The sequence below is a fragment of the Antedon mediterranea genome, chromosome 3, assembly GCF_964355755.1.
Source record: "Antedon mediterranea chromosome 3, ecAntMedi1.1, whole genome shotgun sequence".
Lineage (NCBI taxonomy): Eukaryota > Metazoa > Echinodermata > Crinoidea > Comatulida > Antedonidae > Antedon > Antedon mediterranea.
This window is the reverse complement of record NC_092672.1, coordinates 15,535,637-15,547,922: the sequence shown is the minus strand read 5'-3', so window position 1 is coordinate 15,547,922 and position 12,286 is coordinate 15,535,637. Positions and strand designations below refer to the sequence as shown.

The 12,286-nt window shown below is 32.2% G+C and overlaps 1 long non-coding RNA gene across 4 annotated transcripts in view; it reads left to right on the top strand.

The window, feature by feature from the left end:
* The first annotated feature begins 2,252 nt into the window (after window positions 1-2,252).
* The window catches only part of LOC140044964 (uncharacterized), a 30,219-nt gene continuing 20,185 nt past the window's right edge, over window positions 2,253-12,286 (top strand). The window contains exons 1-3 of one of the 4 annotated variants that reach the window (XR_011844509.1): window positions 2,253-3,088; window positions 3,400-3,565; window positions 4,898-5,021. This is a non-coding gene — a long non-coding RNA (uncharacterized lncRNA). Of the gene's footprint in view, window positions 3,135-3,172; window positions 3,566-4,897; window positions 5,022-12,286 lie in introns of those variants that run through there. The other 3 variants (XR_011844508.1, XR_011844507.1, XR_011844506.1) reach the window with 3 other exon arrangements.

The window sequence follows — 12,286 nt, the reverse complement described above, 5'->3', positions numbered from 1 at the left end:
TTATGGGCTGCGCCCTCTATAAACATATTTATCAGTTTTGTTTGTTGTTAATAAACTCCTCTTACAACACGATCGTCAATGTGCTTCCATCAAATATGTTACACAGCATAGCTCTTCAATAGAATCGTTCGACCAAATCATTGTGTGTTTAGTAACCGGTTTAATTCTTTTAATTATTTGTTTATATTCAGGAATCATCATTATCATATTGTGGTCAGAACCTTTAAATACAGAAAAACAAAAGAATTGAATCAACAAAACAAAACGAACTGTGAAAAATATCTATAAGTAATTAAATATGTCAGCTCAAATGTCATGGCTGACTAAGTGATCCAGGCCTGCGTATATGTTTTTGTTTATTTACTTTACTTTGTATGTATATATGTCTTATACAAAAGAAAATTTGTTTTTAATTATGTATGCTTTTATTTTTCTGTATATAGAGTATCACGGTGCTGACGTCACAAAGGTGGGTGGCGCTGCGTGGTTGCTAGCGCAACAAAAAATGCGTTCAGCTTGCCTGAGTGACTCCAAGGTCACCAATGGTTTGGAATAGGCTTATTCAAGTAGTCATTTTAAAACCTAATAATTTTTAATAAAAACAAACAAAAATTTTGAATAAAAAATGTGTATAACATTTGGAATAAAAGATAGTCTAAAATGTGATTTGTTTGATTAAAGTGGTCTAATTCTGCCAGATAACTGTTGCTAAAAAATTCATTGTACAGCAATGCGTGAATTGGGTGTAACTTTACCGATTTGTAGTTAGTTGTTGGACTTCCTCGGTAATAGATCTCAATACGTTAGGGTAGGTAATACGATGTCATATAAAACAGTAGTTAACATGGGGGTACCACAAGGTTGTGTACTTTCCCCTTTTTTGTTTTCTATTTATACTCATGATTTTGAAGTTTCTAGTGACAACTGTCACATGGTCAAATTTGCAGACGATACCACAATTGCAGGGCTCATAAAAAATAATGATGAGATGGAGTACCAAACTCAGGTCGATAACACAATACAATACACTCATCATGTTGTTTATTTTTATGTAACGATTGTTTTTTCATTCAAGTTATATCGTGTCAAATTTTACTTTTACAAAAGTGCCAAAACTACGGTTAAAAAATCTGAACGACAGTCTTCAACTTTCGATAAACAATAATTGTTATAGCGACACACTCATCAAATGACTGCAATGTTTGTTGGCATTTCGAGCGTGTTCACTCACATGTCTCTCGAACATAGCAGAGTGAAAATAATATTTTGTCACACCCCTGCGCCTAGATCCGGTAGACCCGAGAGATGGAAAATCCCTCTTTACTATTTAGCAGGTAGCGGAATGATTCAGCCCTCAGCTCAGAGGATTGTGGTGCATTCCCCTCCTATAGCACATGGTTTCAGCAGCAACGCACAGACTTCTCGCTGAGCGGCGTGCCAAAGACATTTTTGACATTCCATTCTCTAGGAATAACACGTGTACCTCTCTCGCAAATAAGGTGAACAGCGATTGCCAGGACAAGTTCAATAACTGGCGGTGAATAAAAGGTAACTGATATGGCGATCCAATAACATGCCGCAAAGAAAAAAATTGCGACAAAATTCTGGAGCGCGTGTGAAAAAAGACTTACGTCCGACAATTGTAATACTAGGCCTAAAATTAAACTTTAGCTAATATGCTTAGCCCTAACCTAGATAAGAGGCCTATGTAGAAAATAATTTAATCAATTTTGATATAATAATAATTGGTGTAATATTTAATAATGATACACTATTCATGTTTTAGTAAGCTAGGTATATTACGAACGATTTTTATTTATTGTTGTCCATGTACGTACTAATAAACCTGGCGCTAGTTTCCTTCGCTTGTATTTTTACTCCAAATTTGATAACGAGTACTTTAATGAAAGAATCACATAAAAAGTAACAAATAAATCCTTAAATTAATGATTTTACAGGCGTGTTTCTCGCACACTGTTCGCGAATTTCACTTATTCAATGTTCAATATTTTTGTTTCTATGGAGCGCCAAAAGAACAACGATAATAGAGGACTAAAACTCAGTGGAATGCGTCAATTTCTCATGCATTTATTGGTGAAAAACATGTTTTATTTCAATATATTTGTTAATTTGTCAATAAAAATGCTGTAATATGTTACTGCTGATATACTGTTCTGTTTTCAAAGAATAATAATCGATCCTAAATCAACATCACTACCTAGTCTAGACCTAGGACATCCTACTTAGGACATCCTACTAAGGATATTATGATGAATTTTTCTATTTTATTCTTTAAAAGGTTACCGAAACCGTGTACATTATCAACAGTACACCGGTGAACAGTAACATTTTTCCTTACTGACAGTGACAAAATCTATTGAAATTGTACTTGATTTTCACCAAATAATGCGTTAAATATAAATGGATTCCACAGAGTTTTTAGCCCTCTAATTAATTTTGCTCTTTTGGCGTTCCATAGAAACCAAAATATTGAACATTGAGTGTGCGAAATGCGAGAAAAACAACGTCTGTAAAATCACCAATTTAATGGATTTATTGTTACTTTTATGTGATTTTTCTTCATTAAAGTAGGCCTACTAATTCTAAGCTGTGGTATTCAGGATAAAGTTGGTTAAAATACAAGGCAGGTGCAAAAGGAAACTAGCCTAGCGGGCCTAGGCCTAGGCTACTTCAATTTGGGTGTCACGAAAGCTCAGACCACGAAAGCTCAGACCCCCTAAGACCTAAGATCACGAAAGCTAAGACCCAACACCTAAGATTACAAATATTTATCTTTCGCACCTGCCTTGTATTTTAACTCCCAACATTTATTCTGAATACCACACCTTAGAATTGGCACTTTCATGAAAAAGAATCACATAAAAAGTAACAAATACATTTTTAAATTGATGATTTTACAGACGTTTTTCTCGCACACAAAATGACTAGCCTACAGTACAGTAGGCCTACCCCATGGGCCATGTTCAATGGATTCTATGGAACGTCAAAAGAGCAAAAATTATATAGAGGGCTGAAAACTCTGTGGAGTCCATCTACAGTGTGGATGGAACAATGTAAAATTAAAATTGTAATGAAAATAGTATAATCATGCAAGTACGAAGAAATAAATACTGGCAAATAAATTTTAATTTAAAAATCATGATAAGTTTTTTTGTTTCGTTTTCTTTCTGTTTTTATACTTTTATACTTGTTGCTCTTTTGGCGCTCCATAGAAACAAAAACATTGAGCATGGGGAGCTCGAGGAGTTACATTGTCATTACAGTATACAAAGAAACACATCTGTAAAATCATCAATTTAAAGGATTTATTTATTTGTTATTATGTGTTTCTCCTTCTGAAAGTACTTATAAGTCCTAATTTTAAAGTGTGGTGTTCAGGATAAAGTTAGTCAACAAATTTGGAGTCAAAATACAAGAAAGGCAGGTGCGTAAGAAAAACATCCTCTGAAGCAACACAAAGGAGTAAATATATACCAACAAACAACCCGTCAAGTTTGTTTGTTGTAAAGAAAAAATATACATTTACTCAACGGGCGAAAATAATGTGAGTTTATCTATGTTTTGCGGTAGTATTAAATTATATTTATGGTAATAAATGAAACCTACTGTGTTTAAAATTATGTATGGATAAACAAGTATTGTTTTTAAGCTGTAGTATATCTTAGTATTTGTAATCTTAGGTGTTGGGTCTTAGCTTTCGTGATCTTAGGTCTTAGGGGGTCTGAGCTTTCGTGGTCTGAGCTTTCGTGACACCCACTTCAATTTTGGTGATTTCCTGCCTTGCAATTTTGAGAAATGATAAAATGATGCCTCGCATTTTTTGATGATGGTAAAACGATGCCTCGCATAAATTTCTGACTTGCCTCGCATGCCTTCCCTGCCTCGCGTGCCTCGCTGCCTCGCACTTTGTTACTACCCATTAGGCTACGACCTCCAAGAGCAAATCTTTGTAGAACTAGAAAATCCTTCGTTGTAAATAGCATTCATATTTTTAATTCTAATGTAAGACAATAATGCAACTTTTAAATGGTTTTACATTTTTAACAGTTTTTTTATTTTCAACTTTTTTATCTTGTATTTTATCTGTTATAATAGTGCACGTTTTAAATTGTTGCAACATTTTTTATGTTTGTTTTTTATTGTTATTTTAATCTACCAAGCAAAGTGAATTTCCATTTTTATGGACAAATAAAATTTCTTGAATCTTGAACGCCTTTACTTTTTACGTAGACTTAAATCCTTCGGAGTGGACCCTTTCATTATGACACTTTTCTATAAGTCCGTTATTGAAAGTGTACTCACCTTTAGTATTATTTTGTGGTTCACCTGGGCCATAAATAAAGATAAGTCTGATCTACAACTTGTTGTTAAGTATGCATCACGTCTCATTGGAATAGAACAGAGCACTATTGAATTCATTTTCGGGAAGCGTTTAATAAAGAAAACACATTGTATATTACAAGATTCAAGCCATCCAATGCATAATGTATTTGAGATGTTACGTAGCGGTAGACGATACCGGTCCATCACTTCTCGTACTAATATGTTTTGCAACAGCTTCTATCCAGCTTCCATTCGGGCACTGAATGCTAGTTAAGATTCCGTACGAGAGACATTATTTCATTGTAATTGTGTTGTTTTTTTTTGTTTGTTATTTATTCTGCATTTTGTGTCTCGGAGCAAACACAATTTCTATGTATATATTTTGTTTTACTGTATATGCAAATGACAATAAAAGGAAATGAAATGAAATGAAATAAAATGAAATGAATGAGAGCGGTTTTTCATAATTTCCTTATAGTTTGTTTTTCGTATACATCACTCACATCTTTAACCACTGATGCAATTAATCTAGTTTATTTTCTATTGATTCTAGGGGTAGCATGGTCCTCAAACTTGGTTGGTGGGTGCAACATGGTATAAGAGAAAACAAGTTAGGTCGTGATGTTCAAATTGCTCTGATCAAGCTGAAACTTGAGGAAATCAATCCTGATGATATGGTGAGTATGAATCCAATATCGAATATTTCTGATTGACATGACAAATAGTTTAATTTAAATAGAACTAGGACCAATGTTGAGCCAATTAACATAAAGCAAATAGTCAAGGAACCTACTCCAGGAAATGCTGTGCTTGACCTTATTGTGACAATTCATTCACCCATGGGTGCTAGTGACCAAATGTGACTATCACCAGAAAATTCAGACTCTAAAACAGTCCATGAAGCCAACAGCTATCCAGAGATTCAGTCAATGGATGGCGACTCATGAAAGGGCTGAATTATTGCCATAGTAAGAAAAAACAACTGTGTTTTACGAAACCCGAACCCGGAACTGCTATCGATTACTACTTTCCAAAAAACAGTTAAAATCCATGGACACCAGCAAAAGAACCTTATTAAAAAGTGACAACAAATGGTCATTGCATCGGATATTTATCAATCGAACTGTGGGTCCTTTGCATTAGTCTATGTGGGAAAAAGTACTCAATAAATCTTGTAAGTTGCTCTGCTTAAATTTTAACTTTTGTAGTTTTTAACATATTAAAACTGTATGTTTTCCTATAACTTCTGACCATTCTGCTTCACTATATTGCCTATCAAATTTTTCGGAAAGCCAATTTACTGTATAGTAGTATTAATACAACCAAATGCTCTTGTGTGTGTAAAAAGATGAAAAAAAAGCAAAAAATAGTTTAAATGAAGATACTGTATGTTTGTAAATAGAAGATTGTTAAAGATTGGATTATGTGTGCCATTCAAAAATATAGTTCAAACAGGAAGTTTAAGAGCCTGTTCACACGTATGGCATAAGCCATGGCGTACGCCTTGCGTAGCCTACGTCTTGCGTGTGAACTAGGCAGTGGAGTTATTCAAGATATTTACCAATTAATTGTCGTTTTTTACTGTACATTTTAATGCCGATATATATTTAGCTGCTCTCTGCTCTTCGATCTAAAAGCACATGAATTGTTTATTGTGAAATAACAGCAAATAATGGTCAAAAGCGTGTTTTTGGGAAAAAATTGATTTAGAAATCAAGCGCTGACTATATTTCAAGAAATGATTAAAACAAAACAAAAGATGGTCATCAAAACAGTGTAAAATCTAAATAAGAAAACCAAGGGTTTAACTTTTAAAACGTAAATGATACTTGGACTTCTTTGTTTAACGCCATTCATTAATATAACGAACGCCAGTCTTACGCTGTACGTGTGAAGGTACCCTAAATGTCGTGGCAGACAGCGACTCATGTTGTCCTTGACAACACTAATTTCTATTATACCTATGACTTTGAAATTTAGAACAAGTGTATTAATATATGTTTCTATAATCATTGAAAATTTCATAAAAATCCAGCTACATTAATTGCATTGTCAAATGAGACGTCAAATATAACTTTTTTTTTTTTAAACAACATACGTTAATAAACTTTTTTTTACTAAACTTTAGTTACACTTTTATTTTTGAGGCTTGTAATAACTATAAATATAATCCAAACTACATTATAAATGTATTTACCGTAATTTAAGTATGTTTTACATATTTATAGTTTTTTTAGATATACTGGTAGTGAAGCATATTAAATTACATTGACCGTTCATGTTTTGAATGATGCGGAACTGCCTGTAAAGTGAAAATGAAAATACAACAATAGAAATTAACATTAAGTGCAGGGGCAGATCTAGGATATTGAAATAGGGGGGGGGGGGGGCCTATCCTTGCGAGTGAAGCAAGCAAACATTGGCTTGGGGCCAGAAAGGCCCCTGGAAATTTTGGTGTTCTAGCACATTGTTAGTCGTTTAAAACGATTTACAAACATCTCATGATGTCATTTACCAAACACTATGAGTCTATAGCTCGCAAATTACAACATATGGAACATGCAGCTGATACTTACCTAGGGTACCAAATCAAGCTAACAACACTTGACTGTACTTTACATTTAAATTTTTACAACGCAACGATGTTTTTTTAAGCTTTTATATAAGCATAAACTTTTCCTAGCCTAGGCCGGTATTATTTTCTTACATGCCGGGTCGATCGCGGTGACTACTTATTCGCATGCAGCTAAAGTAAAATGACGTCGCGTTAAAGCAGGTCTTCACAGAGTCTCATGCATATTAATGAAGCAAACTTGCTGAGAGTGTTTTCCACACGCGATGCGAGATTTATCTAAACTCCTAGCCATTGACTGTCGATCATGTTGAATGATCGACAGAACAGCAAATAAAACAACAAGGGTCATGAAATGCTGCAGCATTGTTAATATTTTAATAGTAATACGTTTTAATAAAATATAGGCCTAACGGGATAATTTTCATTGGCACTACAGTCCTAGGCTTTGTTTTTATTGTACTTAATAATACATGTAAATGGGCGCGTAGTATAGTAGCACTTCGTGAAAACTGACCATGTGGCTTCATCAACTCTATTCATTGACTGTGATTGATCGTCGGAGGTACCGCTACTTTACAATACGGGAGTGACGATCCTTTTGTGATTGATCGTTGGTAACGCTAGAGATTGATAGTACACAAAGGATGTCGACGTACATGCTTGGTGGAATGCGATCAAGCTGACGATGTGCTCCGACGTACTATTTTCACTATGAAAATGTGCAAACCATCGGTGATTGATGACCGTCGAAATGATACAGGTTTTTAAAATCTATTTAATTTTAAAAAAAAAAAAATAAAAAAGTGTTCTTCTCATAATCAAAAAGGTAAAAATTAAAATAGACACAAATTACAGAGAATAGGTCTTCGTTTTTCCACCACAGACGAAAAAAGGAGGTCTCATAAAAATTTTGTTTTCATTGATTATACTCTAAATTTCCTAAAAATACAAAGATTTCATAGATTGGAATCTATCGTAAATTTGCTGTAAGAATAAAATTTAAAAATGGTAAAGGAGATACAGGTTTTACAGAAGCATTTTACAGAAATCCCTTCCTTTTGTGACATTAAGGTTTTGGTCTGGCGGTACACATATTATTACTACAAACAAAAAACCACACTTACTTACAATAATATCCACTTCCTTAACTAACCATGCTTTGTCCAAATGTCCTTCCATTAAATTCTAAAATAACTTTAATTCTAAATAACGTACTATAATTATCTAACACAAATTAATTAAATGATTTTCATAAAATATTGTACTTAAATATGTACAAAGGAATTATTTGAAGCCTTGCTTTTTCTCTACTCTCACAGATTTTCTCATCTAGTAGTAACAGCTTTAATTAATTTCACTGGGAAGATGCACTGTAAAAATTGTTTTCTTTAAATTGATATACTGTACATATAAATATAGATTATGCTTTCAATCTCTTATGAGTCTAATCTTTGAAAGCATCAATATTGTTGTATTTTATAGCCTTTCTATGAAAAGGAAAATTTAAATAGCTTTGTAATAAGCAGTGCCATCAAACTCTCTCAAATATCAAAATGTCATCATCTATCATAATAAACATCTAATTACATTAGCAGTGCTTTGGTAACTGAAGTTAGCACAGTAAAGTACAATGAATTGTTATCACAAAAAGTAAAAGAGTAATATTACAAGCACGTACAGATAAAGAAGGTGATTATTTGGATAATTTTCTTTTTTAATGTCACAATCGTGTACCAAGCCATTAATTAGAATTTCCTTCAATAGACTAATTTAATCACACGCTATGGAATTATCATTGTGTTCTACATTTTGAGTTTCAAATTACTTACTTTAATATGGTACTTGTTATCGCACGATTTTCCTATTTTTATTCTAAGTAGATTCTCCGTACATAATGCCAAAATGTTTAAGAATTCTGCAGAATCTTATCTTAGTATATTTGTGTATTGGCCTACATCGCCAATGTATATATACTAGAACATGATTGGTCGAAATTGCAAATTACATGACTACTGTTTCAAAGATCGTAAATGTTATAGATCCCTAAGGACTGTTATATTGTCAAAGTAATTTTCATGTCCCCATCATTACATATAAAATCCAGTGAAATCTCAAGGAATGTTATATTGTTATAATGTTATATCTTATAAGAACTCGCCTCTGTCATTACTAGACAAATAAAAATTCTATTATGCTGTGGTTTAAACTCGAAACCTGTATTGTCTTTCTCATCACCCCATACAATTTAGTTTGCAATGATTTAATCATGAAATTTTAAAAGCGTTGTCCGTGATAGAGTATTAAATATGTGTTGTTATATGCGAATTATGCATATATTCATATTTCAAATATGCAAATGACCTTTCCACCAAATATTAAGTTTTGACTTTTCAGCAATTTTTCAATTCATTCATAATTGTATGCCAAAAAAATATTCAGATTTCCTACTATATATCTTATTTGTTTCACCCTAATCAGTATGGTTTCCGTAAAGAACACTCAACCGAATTAGCATTACTAGATATCTGCAACAAAATCTCCTCTGCTAAATCTGAAAATAAACACACAGTTGGAGTGTTTATAGATTTATCGAAAGCCTTCGACACTATTAATCATACCATTTTAAAACATAAACTTGAACATTATGGCATCAGAGGACTCCCTCGTTTATTATTATCAAATTATCTTAACGATAGAAAACAGTTTACATATTTTAATTCACATACTTCTAGTTTAGTGCCTGTAAACTGTAGGGTCCCACAAGGATCTACTTTAGGTCCCTTGCATTTCCTTATTTATGTAAATGATATCCCAAACTCTTCTGAGTTATTAAACTATATATTATTTGCTGATGATACAAATATTTTTGTATCCCATAAAAATACTAATACACTTTTTGAAACACTTAACAGGGAATTACTGTGTGTCTCAGATTGGTTCAAGGCTAATAAACTATCGCTGAATATTTATAAAACTAATTTTTTATATTTTGAAAGAAGACAGAAGACCGAGGGAATAATAATAATTTTAAAAAAATAATTGATAATCTCTTAATTACAGAAAAACAACATACACATTTTCTTGGAATCACAATTGACACCCAATTTAACTGGAAACAGCAATTACCTAAAATTACTAATCAGATTTCAAGAAATATTGACTTCAAACTTCAATATATTTTACCAACAAATATTCTTTTTTCATTATATAATACCATGGTTCTTCCATATTTGTCATATTGTAATTTGTTATGGGGAACTATTACAAATAAACATTTTTTGACTACTACGGTAACTTCAAAGTTGGACCATCTCTCAAATTACAGAAAAAAGCGCTTCGTGTTTGTTCTAAATCAACTTATCTAGCCCATACCAAACCACTCTTTTTAAAATTTAAAACATTAAATATATTTGATATCAATAGTTTGCAATCTGCTTTCTTTATGTACAAATACGAAAATAATAAACTCCCAAAATCATTTAATAACTACTTTATGAAACATAGTCAACTACATAGTTATAATACACGCAATGCAAATGATTATCTTTTACCTAAATGTACAAACAATCAAGAACTCTATTAAACACCAAGGAGCTAAATTATGGAATTCAATCCATGTAGATATTAAAAATGTATCTACAACTTCTAAATTTAAATTAGTATACAAGAACTATTTACTTTTAAGATATGATGAACGTTAAATATATATATTTTATAAGACCAGTTAAGATTGGAGAATATGGTTTAAATAGAAATTGTAGCTTTGTTTTCTTTTATTTATTATTAGTTTATGTATATTTTTTGTTCTTTTTTGTATTAAATGTTGTATCTTTGGGTGGGTCAAACTTAAAGTCTTTATGACTTATATGATTCTCACTATTTTATGGCCATTGATTTTGTTATACACTATCCTTTCACTGTAAAATATCTGTAAGCTAAAAAATGAAGCAATATTGGATATGGAACTTTAGACTTTACTTTTGACTTTTCAGACTTTAAGAAAATAAAAGACGCTAAACAAATATTGTGTTTAGTGTGGATTAGTTAGATGATGCGCGCAAACACTAACGAAAGTATAAAATACCACACTATATTATTTTGGGTGTTTTTCGTGGTGTATTCATTATTTGATACTTTTTATTCTTTATTCTTTATTATTTATTTCAAGCCAACAGTGTAAAACACCAATAACAGGTTGAAAATAAAATAACTAAACTATAAAAATAAGCCAAGATACATCTAGATAAAATAAAAAAGTGAACATAATTCAAATGAAAAACACATTTCTGCCGAAACATGAATTGTTAAGTTGTTGTTCAACTATGTATCAAACCATTTGGAATCGTTTTATTTGTGTGTGTTTTTCATTTACATTTTTTTTATTTCAATCGTTTTAATATTTCGCAATTTTTTTTGGTTTGGGAGATTTGTTATGTATGTGCTACTTTTGTGTGGTCTAGCAATAACCTGTGCTCCGCATGTCTTGTCTGCCTTAATAATCATTCGAATGGGATCATTAAGTATTATAAAAGCGCAATTTTGGATATTGGACTTTTTGCTATGTGAATATTAATCTACGGTGTGCATCAGAAAGTGACGTCTGTCAGTGAAGTCGGCAGATTAAAACATTTTAGAATATAATATGAATTCATGTTATAGAATTACAGTAATTGGAATAATAAAACGGACACAAAAAGTGCACTCACTTCTCGAAATTAGATGACGCGCTCAGACAGAAACTTTTATATCTGATACTTTGTAATTTTATTTGTGTGTGTGTGCTTTTTTGTTTTTACTTTTTTTAAAATTTTAATGGTTTTTTATATTTTGTATTTTTTTGCATTAGGTTTGGTATCTTTTTTGCTACTTTTGTAATTACATTGTGGTTTAGATTTTTTGCTTTAAGTGGAGATACTTATTATTTACACATATCGCGGATTCAAACTCGAACCTACTAAGCATTCAATGGCCACGGCGGTTTACTCACTAAGCCATTCTGTTCTAAGGATAGGTGTAATTAATTAAAACTTCAACTACGCGATCAGTCGATACGGTTGGGCGGCTGCCGAAACTAAACACCGTTTAATGTGGCGGCTCGACATGGTGTTTGTAGATAAGGCCATTGCGATACACAACGGAGAAGGTTGTGTAGTTGATACGTGACGTAACAACTCGCGAAACTTGGTCAAATTACTGCTATTTTTTGCATTTTTTTGTTAGTGTTTATCCTTAAAATTCAGAAAAGTGACATAGCCTATAGTGTGTGGCCCATCAATAAACATCAGTGTACCAAATATGAGCACGTACCATTCAGTGGTTTTGGAGGAGATTTAGTAAATTTAGTAGCATTAATATATAAAAAATAAA